Source organism: Anas acuta, chromosome 2, assembly GCF_963932015.1.
Source record: "Anas acuta chromosome 2, bAnaAcu1.1, whole genome shotgun sequence".
NCBI classification, from domain to species: domain Eukaryota; kingdom Metazoa; phylum Chordata; class Aves; order Anseriformes; family Anatidae; genus Anas; species Anas acuta.
Genome location: NC_088980.1, coordinates 28721609 through 28733429, shown reverse-complemented (window position 1 = coordinate 28733429; position 11821 = coordinate 28721609).

The window sequence follows — 11821 nt, the reverse complement described above, 5'->3', positions numbered from 1 at the left end:
TAATAAATGAAGATTTTAAGTCATTTAAAGCTGTTCAATTCAGTACAGACAGAATTCTACAAACAGTTAAAAAATAATACTTGGAAGACTAAGAATAAAACTCCCATTTCAGCTCTGTGGAAGAGAATTACCTATTGTATGCTAAGATCATAAGTTCTTCATATTCAGTAACGAAAACTTGTAATAGGACTTTGACAATTGGTTGCAAGACTTCAAAAGTAATGGCTTACAGACTGGGGTTTACAGACTTTACAGACTGGAATTTTCCTTTATGTAAAAAATAGAATATCATTTTCCAATACAAGCATAATGAAAGAAGATGAATAAATACCTAAGTCAGAATGCTTACATAAGCACTATGCATAATTTAGCCTTCTAGTAATGTAAAGATCAACAGTAATGAGTCAAAAAAATTGTCTTGCTGAAACAGTAATAAGCATAAGCAGCCATTCAGGATCTGTCTGGCATCGGTAATCACAATTTGACAATGTAAAAGGTTATTTCTGAGTCTTCTAGTTGTTTTATTAGGCATACCAAAGCTGAATATGTATCCAAATAGCAGCTAGTGGTCAGGCAGATGAATGAACAATTTGAATTTTTGGAGTGGGAGAAAATGGGCTTGGGTGGTGGGGTGGGGGTGGGAGGATCTTTGTTTCTACTTGACTGCTTATGTTTTGACAGAAGGAGCATGTGAGTTATTTTGCTTACCCTCATTTGGGCAGTGCCACTGGCCATGGAGAGTGTTGGTATTTGGTGACATGCTAGTGAAAAATCTCCATGCTTGCAAAAACTGGCATCCTGCCTAAGTCCCGTTTTGATCTAAAAAGCTGCAAGGCTTACTGTGAGGCACACATTGGCAGATGTCTTGTGTTCTTAGGTTTTGTCTTGTGTCCTCTGCTGTCAGGCACCTTTGCACTGGGAAAGTGTTGAGTACTGTAAGAGCACAATGGTCTCCGAGTGGCAGGGGATTAACACTGGTCTGCTGCTACTCATGCATGGCCATGCCTTAAATTGATCCTTTCAGCCCCATGTGTAGCCATTTCCACTATTAATACCCCGAGCTGCCTTGACAAGCTGATACTGTTGGCTGCTGCCTAATGCCCTTGGCCCTGCTGGGGATGCCTTGGTTAAGGTGTGCTGAAAAGGACCTGGGGGTGGGGGAAGTTTCTGGGGAACAGCACGCTTGACCATGACTCTATTGCTGATCCTGGCAGTGAGGGAGGTAACTGCACATGCAGCTACATTAGCAAGAGCTTTTGAAAGCTTGAAGGAGATCATTAGTCCCCTCATGTCAGCCCTCAAAAGGCTCTGTGGAGAGCCTTTTGTCTGGTTTGGGGTGCCCAGAACAAGGGAGAGACCAGCGAGCTGAAGAGACAGTCAGGGACTAGGGCACGCAGTGCACATGGAATCCCCAAGGGGATGGAAAGGTTCAGCCTGCAGAGGAGACCTAGTTGCAGTCCTCCTCTACGCAGAGAGGGTCCTAGAGAAGATGGAGCCAAACTCATGCCAGAGTGGCACACACTTACAGCTTCCAAAAACCTCTCTTCAGATTGTTCTTCCATTTCTGGACATTGCTGTCTTTTGAAGCCACACATTTGTCATTATTGCACTGGAATAGTCTTGAGATGACGTGGAGGCAGGTCATTCATATTATTGACAAAGAAAATTGTGGCTAGACTTCCTAAGTTGATTCAGTCATTTCACTAGTCACTACTGACAGACGTAGTGTCATTTTAATGATACAGAATCATTTTAATGGCTCAGAATCATTTTAATAGCCTAAACTAACTCATTTATATAACATTTGGGCCACCAAAGTGGAGTATTACATAATATACGTTGCTTCCACATTAATAATCCAATTTACTTTAACAGTAACAGCAAGAATTGGGCCACAAGTGCTCTTATATCTGAGGACTCTCAATCACTTAGTGCCTCTTCTTTCTGAGTATAGCTCTCTGTGGGATTCCTGAGTGCAGAACTGCTTAGAGGAGATGTCAAGGAGTAGGTGGCCTTTACTCTTTTGTTTGTTGTGGGGCCAGCATGGAGCCAATCTGCCAGGGTATTGCCTCTTCATTGCTTCCTCAAGATCTCAGCTGTCCTGGCTTTTGCTGCTAAGTGGTAAATGGTTCTGGTGTGCATCATTTAGCAGTAGTTAATGTTTTCCTGCTGAATATTTGAATGCCTTTATTTAGTATGGTTTCTTTTCACATGTCTTGAAATAGCCCTTGCAGCTGTCCCTGAAGTGTTTTGCCATCTGTGGGTTGCTGTATTTTTAATAATCTTTATCACAGTAGGGTGTTCTTTTGACAGTGAAATGGGTGGATTTCCTGTTAGAAAAAGTAGGAGTGTTTTTCTGTGGAAAATAGTGCAGAATGCACAAATGCTAATAATAGATTTGTCAGTCTGAGTAGACCGTCTTTTCCAAACTGCCTGTCAGCAATTTCAGTGAAGTTTACAGGTGGTGTCATTACAGGGATCATCTTTCCTTAATCATATGGTGACAATGACCAGTGTAGTGACCATCATACCGAACTTTTCAGATATATTTCTCATTCGTGCTACACAAATTAATTCCAAGCTCCTGACTGACTTTACTGAAGCACCGCGGTCCACAGGTTTTAAACTAACCTTTTCAGCCATAACAACAAAATCAGCAATATCAACAATATCAAAACCTTGATATTTGTAATCATCATCTGAGGGCATATGAGGTAAACAACATGTACAGTGTGTAAGAAAAAATGCCCTGCACGTCATCACTATAGTGAAGCTAAAACTTCAGTGGTCTATGGTCATGGCTATTACTGTTTTCCATATTCAAAAAAAAATCACATTTCAAACAGTTCAAAGTTAAGCCTGTTTAATTATTACTGTGTGTTTATGCATTCACGAATCCTTTATCTTCTCAGAAAAAGTCAAGATTTAGTACTTGTCTATTTGAAGGGTTGGTGGTTCACATGTGTTTTAACATTTAGTGAATTGTATTCAAAACATAGTCCTGAAGTTTATTAGAATTCTATTCTGAAATTGAAATAGATGAATGAGTTTTTGTTTATTTTCAGAAATATCTTTTGTACTGTCATATTTCTCTAAAGTGGCAGAGGATCACTTGTTTTCTTCTCGATTAACTTCAAATCTAGCTTGCTAGCTTACAAATAAAAATATTTATAGTCACAAATTCAGTGTTGAGTTTGAAAGCAAGTCTTATTTTTTTCATTCACTTAACAATTATAAAAACAAAAACCCTTCTTACTTGTACACAGCAAGCTGTGACTTAAATCTCAGCTTTTAATTCTTCCCAGTGCTGCTCGCTGAGATGCATACATTGAGATAGGAATGTAATTTGGACCCATGACCAGAGTTAGTTAACAGATCTGTGAATGCACATTCACAGTTTGGTGGCCATCCAGTCTGGACATAGTACATTTATGAGCTGCCTAATGAAGTCCTACAAAACTCCTCCCAGACCAACCACAAACTTATTTAAATAACATGTACTCACAGAAATAATATGGAATCAGGCACAGAAAAACAAAGGATGACAAGTCCCATACTGTATCGTGCTTTCATACTCTAGACCTAATCCCCTTTCAATGTCCCCGTTGTGTCTAGGTACTTGAAATAAATGAAAGGCTTCATCCTTACCTGGAACTTTTCTGATTTTCACTGATTGTTGTCAAAGCCTTAATTCTCTTTGATGCATCTTCTCACTCTTAAGATCATGGTTAGGGAACAATAGTTACCAGATGACCACTTACAGGTATGCTATCAAATGCAAAAATATGCACAGTTAAAATGTGATTTCTGAGGCTGAAATCATCTGTTCTTTCTATTCTTTCAAACAAATTGGTGGTTACATATTTTGAAACCTTGGGATACCTAATTATACATATTTAAGTTTCAATCACGCCATTCTATTGCTCTTATTATACACTTTTTCTTGACAGTTTGGTTGTTATACTTGTTTTATGTTGATTTTCATTGTAAGTTCATAGTAAGGGCTGTCTCTTCTGCATGTACCCTTTTAGTAGAATGGAGAATACCTTTGGAAACCTGACTGTGATATGACAATAAACATTCATTAATAGCAGCACACTCAATATCTATTATTTTTCTGATAATTCTGGGTTGAAATCATGGTGGATTAGCTTGGAAATGTTACATATTTGTGAAGTCCCTGAAGACTACATCAGCTGCAGAACTTCAACCAACGTGACTGTTGCCATGAGCAGTTCCATAGCAGGAGGATTTGTATTCACATTTCATGTTTCTGAATGTTACCCTAAACACAAATTGATTATTTGTTTTTAGTTAATTTCTATATAAATTATAACAACAACTTAAAATTGCACATAGCACAGATGATCTCAAGGGATATTTAAAACAATATCTCAGAAATGCGTATCATCCTACATGTGATAACACATTGCTCGGTTCAGGCAAATACTCTGTACTTAAGGTCAGTACAGGAATCTCTACATGTGTGTATTTAAACTTTGGATTTGGATTTATATCATTGATATTCCACAAAAGGAAAAAGATTGTTGTAATTTAATTTGATCTGAACCAAGATAATAGAGACTAAAACACTCCAGCTATTTGAAGAACATTGAAAAACATTAATTCTGAGTTGTAGACCTACTCATTTGGAACCAGAGAGCTGACCTCACATCTCTAGGAGGCTGAGGAGGCCATGCACACGCTGTCCTCTCTTCTTTCCCTCACTGACTTCTGCATGGACCAGTTCTTGCTGAAATCATTGTCTTCACGCAGACTCAGCTGGGCACAGAGAGCTAGCTTGACTAGTTATTAGTCCCCAAGCCATAAAATACTAGTTATTAATGTTACCTACTAGCAAGGAAACAATACAAAGCAAATGTAGTCCCATATTAGTCTGACAACTTGAGAGAAAATAAAGTTTCTTCAGCTCAAAGCTAACTGCTATTTTAAGGAATATATTGCTGTCTTCCTTGGTGCTCTGCTTTTTCACTCTCCAAGAATGAAGAGTTCTGTAGCTGCATTTTACAAGTGGAAATTGGTGACACAAGGTTTCACTCAGCAAAAGAAAGAAAAAAATAATTAGCTGGCAGTTTTGTGACTGCCTGAAGTTGAATTTAATGAACTGCAGCAAAAGCTTTCTGCAACATTAGAACAGCAGCTGGAGCTAAACTCTACATTTCTGCTTTAAATGGCCTCCACTTACTAGCTGATAAGCAAAACATTAGTAGCAGTGTTTTGCTCAGTTTTACAGAAATATAAAAGGAAGCTCTGCCAGCACAAACAAGAACTTAATTGTCAATCTCAAACTGGCTCTCTAGTCTCTCATTGCAGAATAATAGTGCTAAAAAAGCTGGGGCAAAAGTCTAATAGCCTTAAAATTGTAAATGGGCCCTTTCAGAATCACAAAACATTATTTACATTACAAATTACTATATACCACTCCCGTTAACGCATTCTCTTTGAAATGAAGTGGTACTGAAGATGACAAGACTTACACCTGCCACCTTAGATTAATGAAATGGGCAATGCAATTTGTTTCTCCAGAATACTTCATGTACCTCATCAAAAAAAGCCTGACAACCAATTCTTAAAAACTGTATTTATGTTTAACAAGTTCTTATAGTGTATAAAGATTTCTGCTATTACTTAAGGCTTTATATAACTATAATAATACTAAGAGATCATAAGAAAATGATATGTTATAATAACATTTATTATTATTTTGTTGCTTAAAGCTTTTAAGTCCTACTCCAGCAGCTGCCAATTACCATGCAAAACACCCACATTAACTATATTAAACTATGTATATAAGAAACACATTTGCAACAAGACTGATGATTTTTCCAGCAGATTCACTGTACTTTAATCACACATTAATTTGCTTCCAAACAGGAAAAAAAAATAAACACTATTAAAATATTTACATGTATATATTAGACTGCTTCAATTTCAGTTATACTAACAATAAATTCTTAGTTTTACTTCGACAAAAAGGTGTACAACCTCTATGCCCATAAGCAAGGTTTTAAGTGTAACAAAACTGCTACAGCAGAGAAGGCAGAAGGATGAGAAAAAAAAAAAAAAAAAAAAAAAGGATACATTAATTCTTCAATCAGTTTTATGTTATATGAACATCAATGTGCACTCTTAGCATATCAAATTTAAATATGAAATGAAAGAGCATATAGATAATATAGAATAGCAAATAGAAGCACTCTGACTTCAAGTCATTAGAAAAAAATGTAAAAGGAAAGCAAAGATTGTTTTTACCTTAAGGACACATCTTTTTTTTTTTACTGGAGAAATTTAATATAGTTTATTAAGATCGTTTCATTTGAAAAAAAAAAATAAATCCTAAGTTGACCAAATCTATACTGTACATAAAACAATGTGATGATAAAAAAAAAAAAAATCAACAATGATATTTCATGTAGGAAATATTTAAAATATGCATTACCATAAGCAACGGTTTTTATCTATATCAAGATGGCAGATGGTGTGTCACCTGGATAACCAACTGAACTAATCTTGTTCACTTAACACACCACACTAGAAATATGTTCAATAAGGACATATTAATAAAGAACTTGCTATAATGCTATTAAAATTATACATATATACTGAGCAGGCATGGTAAAGAATCCTGTAGGCTAGATACTGAAAGTAGTAAAATTCTGACCAACTGGAACAAAGAAGTGCCTGCAGTGAGCTAAAGAGTGACTAGGAGTCACTGTAAAAAAACTGCAGGATAGCAATGGGGAACAAATAAGAGCAAAGAAAAATATGTCATAAAGCAATGAACCACAGCAAGATCTGATATGATCAAAGGCATATCAAAGCATGTGCTGTGAGGCTTCTCTGCCCCAAGAGAAGAGCAGATTTCAAAATAATTTATATTTGCAATAATAAATAGTCAAATAGTGCCTTGAACTATAAAACCAAACAGCTGGGGAAGACAGGGACAGCATAAGCAAAGCATTACTTGCCAAGTAGGAGCACAGCATCTCCTTTTAGGAAAGAGCTGACTAGCAAAAGATTCTAATGGGTGGGAAATTTGAAATGAATGTTTGCACAACAACAACAAAAATGCCTCTTTTTATAACATCCAGGAGGGATATCTTGCATTTACACTATCAAGTCAAGTATCATTTGGCTCAGCACTTGCCAGGCAAGCAGTTGTATGTCAGCCACTGTATCTAGTGGACTTAGATGGCTTTTTCTTCCATGAAAGTGACCAATTTGCTTTTGAATTTATGTTGCCTCCTAGCATCCACTGCTCTTCTAATGATTCCAGTGTGCATGAGTAGGAAGCAGATCTAAGGTATGTCTAGAGCAGGTACCTTTGCTGTATGTTCACAAATGGCAAGAAGCAGAAGCTCCTGCCTTTTCTTTCCTCACAGCGTGGCTCTTCCTCAAGCAGCACAGTGCACAGATGAAACATGTCTGCCCACCAACAGCATGGTTGAAAGAGTTTTCTGAGCTGAAGACAGCTAACAACAGTCTTTTGAAAGGAGAATTTTGAAGGAATGAGAAATAAGAACAGAAGTAAATCCCAGCACATTCAAATACTCAGTGTACATGGAGAATAAGGTAAGCAAAAACATGCAATACACATGCATGAAGAGAAAAAAGACTTTGATATATAACCTTGAAAAAGCACCAGAGCAAGAATGCCTGTATCAGAGGAGCATGTCTGAGATAGGCAATCCTGCTAACCAGGGGAAGGCACTCAAGTCTCTGTCACTAGGCAGTGCCACACTGCTGAGTCCAGGCTGTGCAATATTTGCCATTATACCAACTTGTTTCAGTTACTTCTACCTTCTTTAACCTTTATAATTTATTTATTTTTTTGAAAGTTTCAGGTAAAATTGGATAACATAGACTTTGTCATTAAAAAAAAAAAAAAAAAAGAGAGAAAAAAAAAAAAAGGACAATCCTTTTCTTACAAAAGTCTTACTGCTTCTTCACTTTGGAGCAGAACTCAGAACAGGGGAACTGTGTGAGGAGGAACTGACCATAACATCAAAACCAGCCTTTCTTCAATCTTTCAAATCAGGAAAAATGACAGAGGTTTCATTCTCTTCATTTCCTGCTTGTCTAAGAGACTTATTTGAACATTGGAAGCTGAACTCCCTCAAGATTTCTTTGGCATTGTACATCAAAGAGACAGAAGAAGGTTAAGAGGACATAATGGCAAGAGGAAAGATAAATGTAAGGAGGAGGATAAAAACTGAGAAGCAGAAGCAGAGAAGGGAACTGTAACTGTCAACTATCTGAAGTGACCAAAGGTTGGATTCTGTAAGAAAACAATGCTATGAGATTATATAACTCATAGTATTATAAAATATATACATTTTTTTGCCTCCATGTATGACTGTATTTTGTTCAGATGTTGAGGTAGATAGGATTCATGTAAGTCTTAGTGAGATTAACAGAGATCATAAGTTTTGTTTTACAGGTCATAATACTTCCAGGTGTAAACATGAGCAATATCATCATTTCTCAGACCCATGAGTAAGCTAGGATGTACTCTCCTGGGGTCTGTAAAATATTCAAAATTGTTGTACAAAATTAATGAATTAATCATAGAAAGTTAAGAAAGACACCCTTGCTTTACAACTAGTGATCTCTGGGAGGAAAAATATTAAAGTAAAAGGAGAAAAATAAAATCATTTTATCATCTACTTTTCCAAATTTTAAAAGCCAACGTGTCTTAGTAAGGGCTTTCTCTCTCATAGCTTATCTGTGTGGGGCATATCAAACAGTATGATCATAGAGTCTTTTTCTTTGTGTCTTTAGTACATTTCTTTAGACAGGAGTTTCGTATCAAAGCATGAGGGGGAAAAAAGAAAAAAAAAAGACAAAAAAAGAGCTAAGCTGTTAGGAATCTTTAAAATGAAAGGACAAGGTTTTAGCAACCTTTTAGCAAAACTTGCTAAATACAGTGCCAAATGCATTGAGTCAAGACAGAGTTCTTCAGAGGAAAATTCAGGAGTCCTAAATCAGAAAGTCTGGCCTAGTATGCAATGGGACAGCAGAGCAACCAAGCAACACAGCTGCAAACTGCCCAAATTTTTGAATGATCTATTTTTTTTAATTTTTTGATTATTTTTTTATATATATTATATAGCCTTTGTATCTGTCCATTTGCCAGATTCTCAATTAACCAGAGAGGTCAACTTCTTTCATACACTGTTTAGTATAGAAGCATATTTATTCACTGTCTATAAAATGGACCTAAAGTATAGTGAAAATACAACCTAGAAGTGTTATAGCTTAACAACTGTAGATTTTTAGACACCGAAATGAAATAGGATTGCAAAATAATTACATTCTGTCGCTGCAGATTTTGGGCTTCGCTTTTACAAGATTTGCTTCCTGTGAGCTAAATGCTGTCCAACTTGGCATCACCACATCCGTATATCAAATTAAGCTGACTTTTCAAATGAGCTTCTAATTTCTTGGCTGAAAGAAGAAAAGAAAAAAAAAAAAAAAAAAGCATGATCTTGCCACATAATATTTCCCTTGTTGCCAGTCTGCATCCAAGCAATTTTATCTCACGGCATATACTGCCACGTTAGATGACTTAATAGTAAGTTATCTGAATTATCTCCAATTTCCTGGCATTGTCTAGATTATAATTAGCGTAGGCTATTTCACGCACTGTACACTGGTTTTATAACAAACATATGTGAGACTTCTGGGATGGAGAATCTGATGCATTAATAAGCTAACAAATTCAGCCAACACTTTGATAGTTTTCCAGTCTTGGCCTTTATCTTCATCTAAGAGGGCAATATAAATTTTCTGGAGATTTCAGTAGAAGAGTATGTAGCTACATCAGAATGATGTCTTTGGGGAAAAAAAAAAATATATATATATATATATATATATATATATATATATATATATAAATTTCATGATATTAGAATAGTGAATGCTCAGAGGCTTGTATCTGTTTCTTCTATTCTCTACCATAATGCTGCAAGATAAACTGTTAAATTACTGGTTTGGTTTCACTCAGACCACCTGTAACAGTGGCTTGTGTGGCTGTCTCAAGCCCTCTTTAATAGTCTGCATTCTCATGCCTTGGTCTGCCAGGCAAAGTAAATAGTACCTTGAGGTAAAATAAAGTCTGAAGCTACAGAATGGGTCCACACAACTTTGTCTCTGATAGAAATTTCCCTGTGGTCTGGTGAACACAGGGCAAAGACACAATGGTTGGGTAACAAGACCTAAGTCCAGGTGTACAATGAAATGGAGCATAACCGTGTAAGCCTACAGAAAATAAATCTAGAGCCACAACACTGGAATGATTTGTAAGCTATCATGCAGGTAGAAAAATAGTAAAAATTTAGGGGAAAACTGCTTTGCTTATGGTATTGAATTTACATGATAAGGCCAGGAGGAAGGGAGAGTATGGAGAGAAGGCTTGCAGGGGTGGCCTCTGTGAGCAGAGCGCAGTAGCTGCCCCATATCAGATCAGAGCAAGCTCCAGCTAGCTCCAAAAGGGACCCACTGCTGGCCAGAGCCAAGCCAGGGAGCGATGTTGGTTGGGCCTCTGGGAGAGCAGAGTTAAGGAAGGGGGAAAAAAAAATGATGTGCAATGAGAGCTGGGAGGGAGGGGTGAGAAACAGCCCTGCAGCCCCCAAGGTTAGTGCAGCAGGAGAGCAGGAGGTGCTCCAGGAGTGCAGCAGCAGTTCCCCTGTGGCCTTTGGAGAGGCCCCTGGTGGAGCAGGCTGTCCCCCTGCAACCCATGTGTCGCACATGGAGCAGATCTCCACGCTGCAGCCCACGGAGGAGCCCCCGGTGGAGCAGGTGGATGTGGCCTGGAGGAGGCTGCAGCCCATGGAGAGCCCCGCAGGAGCAAGCCCCAGGCAGAAGCTACAGCCCGTGGAGAGGAGCCCACGCAGGAGCAGGAGGCCTGGGGAGAGCTGCCACCTGTGCTGGAGCAATTTGCTCCTGGGGGATGGACTCCATGGTACAGAACCATGTGGGAGCAGTTCTTGAAGAGCTGCTGCCTGTGGGCAGCCCCAACAGGCTCAGTTTGGGAAGGACGGCATCCTGTGGGAGGGACCCCACGTGGAGCAGGGGCAGAGAGTGACCATGAAGGAGAGGCAGTGATGAAGCATTAGGGACAGATCACAGCCCTCAAGTTCCCCACAACCACTTGGGGGGAGGAACTAGAAGAAGGTGAATGAGAGATAGGTGTTTTTAGTTTGCTGTTTGTTTCTCACTGTTCTAGTCCACTAGTGATAGGCAATAAATTACATTAATCTCCCTATGCTGAGTCCCATGGTGGAAACTGGTGAGCAATCTCCCTGTCCTTATCTCAAGCCTTGAGCCCATTCCATCATATTTTTTGCCCCAGTTCCTTTGACGAGTGGGAGAGAGAGAGCAGTTGTGGTGGTGTTTACCTGTCCATTAGGATGAAAACATCACACTTATTAGCACAGCAGAGGATGGATCATCAATACAACTATGCAGGAAGCATGTAATAGCTAATGACTCAAAGGGTGAAAAAGATGCCAGCTTCACTGAATTAAGGATGAACAAAACTCACTGTTCAGCCTGACTCCAACTAAACTAGCAGAGAAGACACCTAGGTAACCATAGAAACTTCACAAAACCTTCTAGCACCAAACTCACTAATGATTGCAGATCTATTCTGTTTCATAAATAAAAGTAACAAATGATGGTGCCTGGTTACATGGCAAAACAACAGAAATTACCAAAGTAATGCGTGTTGGGTCTGTCTGAGCTGGAGTCACCTTTTCGACACAATGGCCATCACCACCACACAATGCCAGGTTGGGAA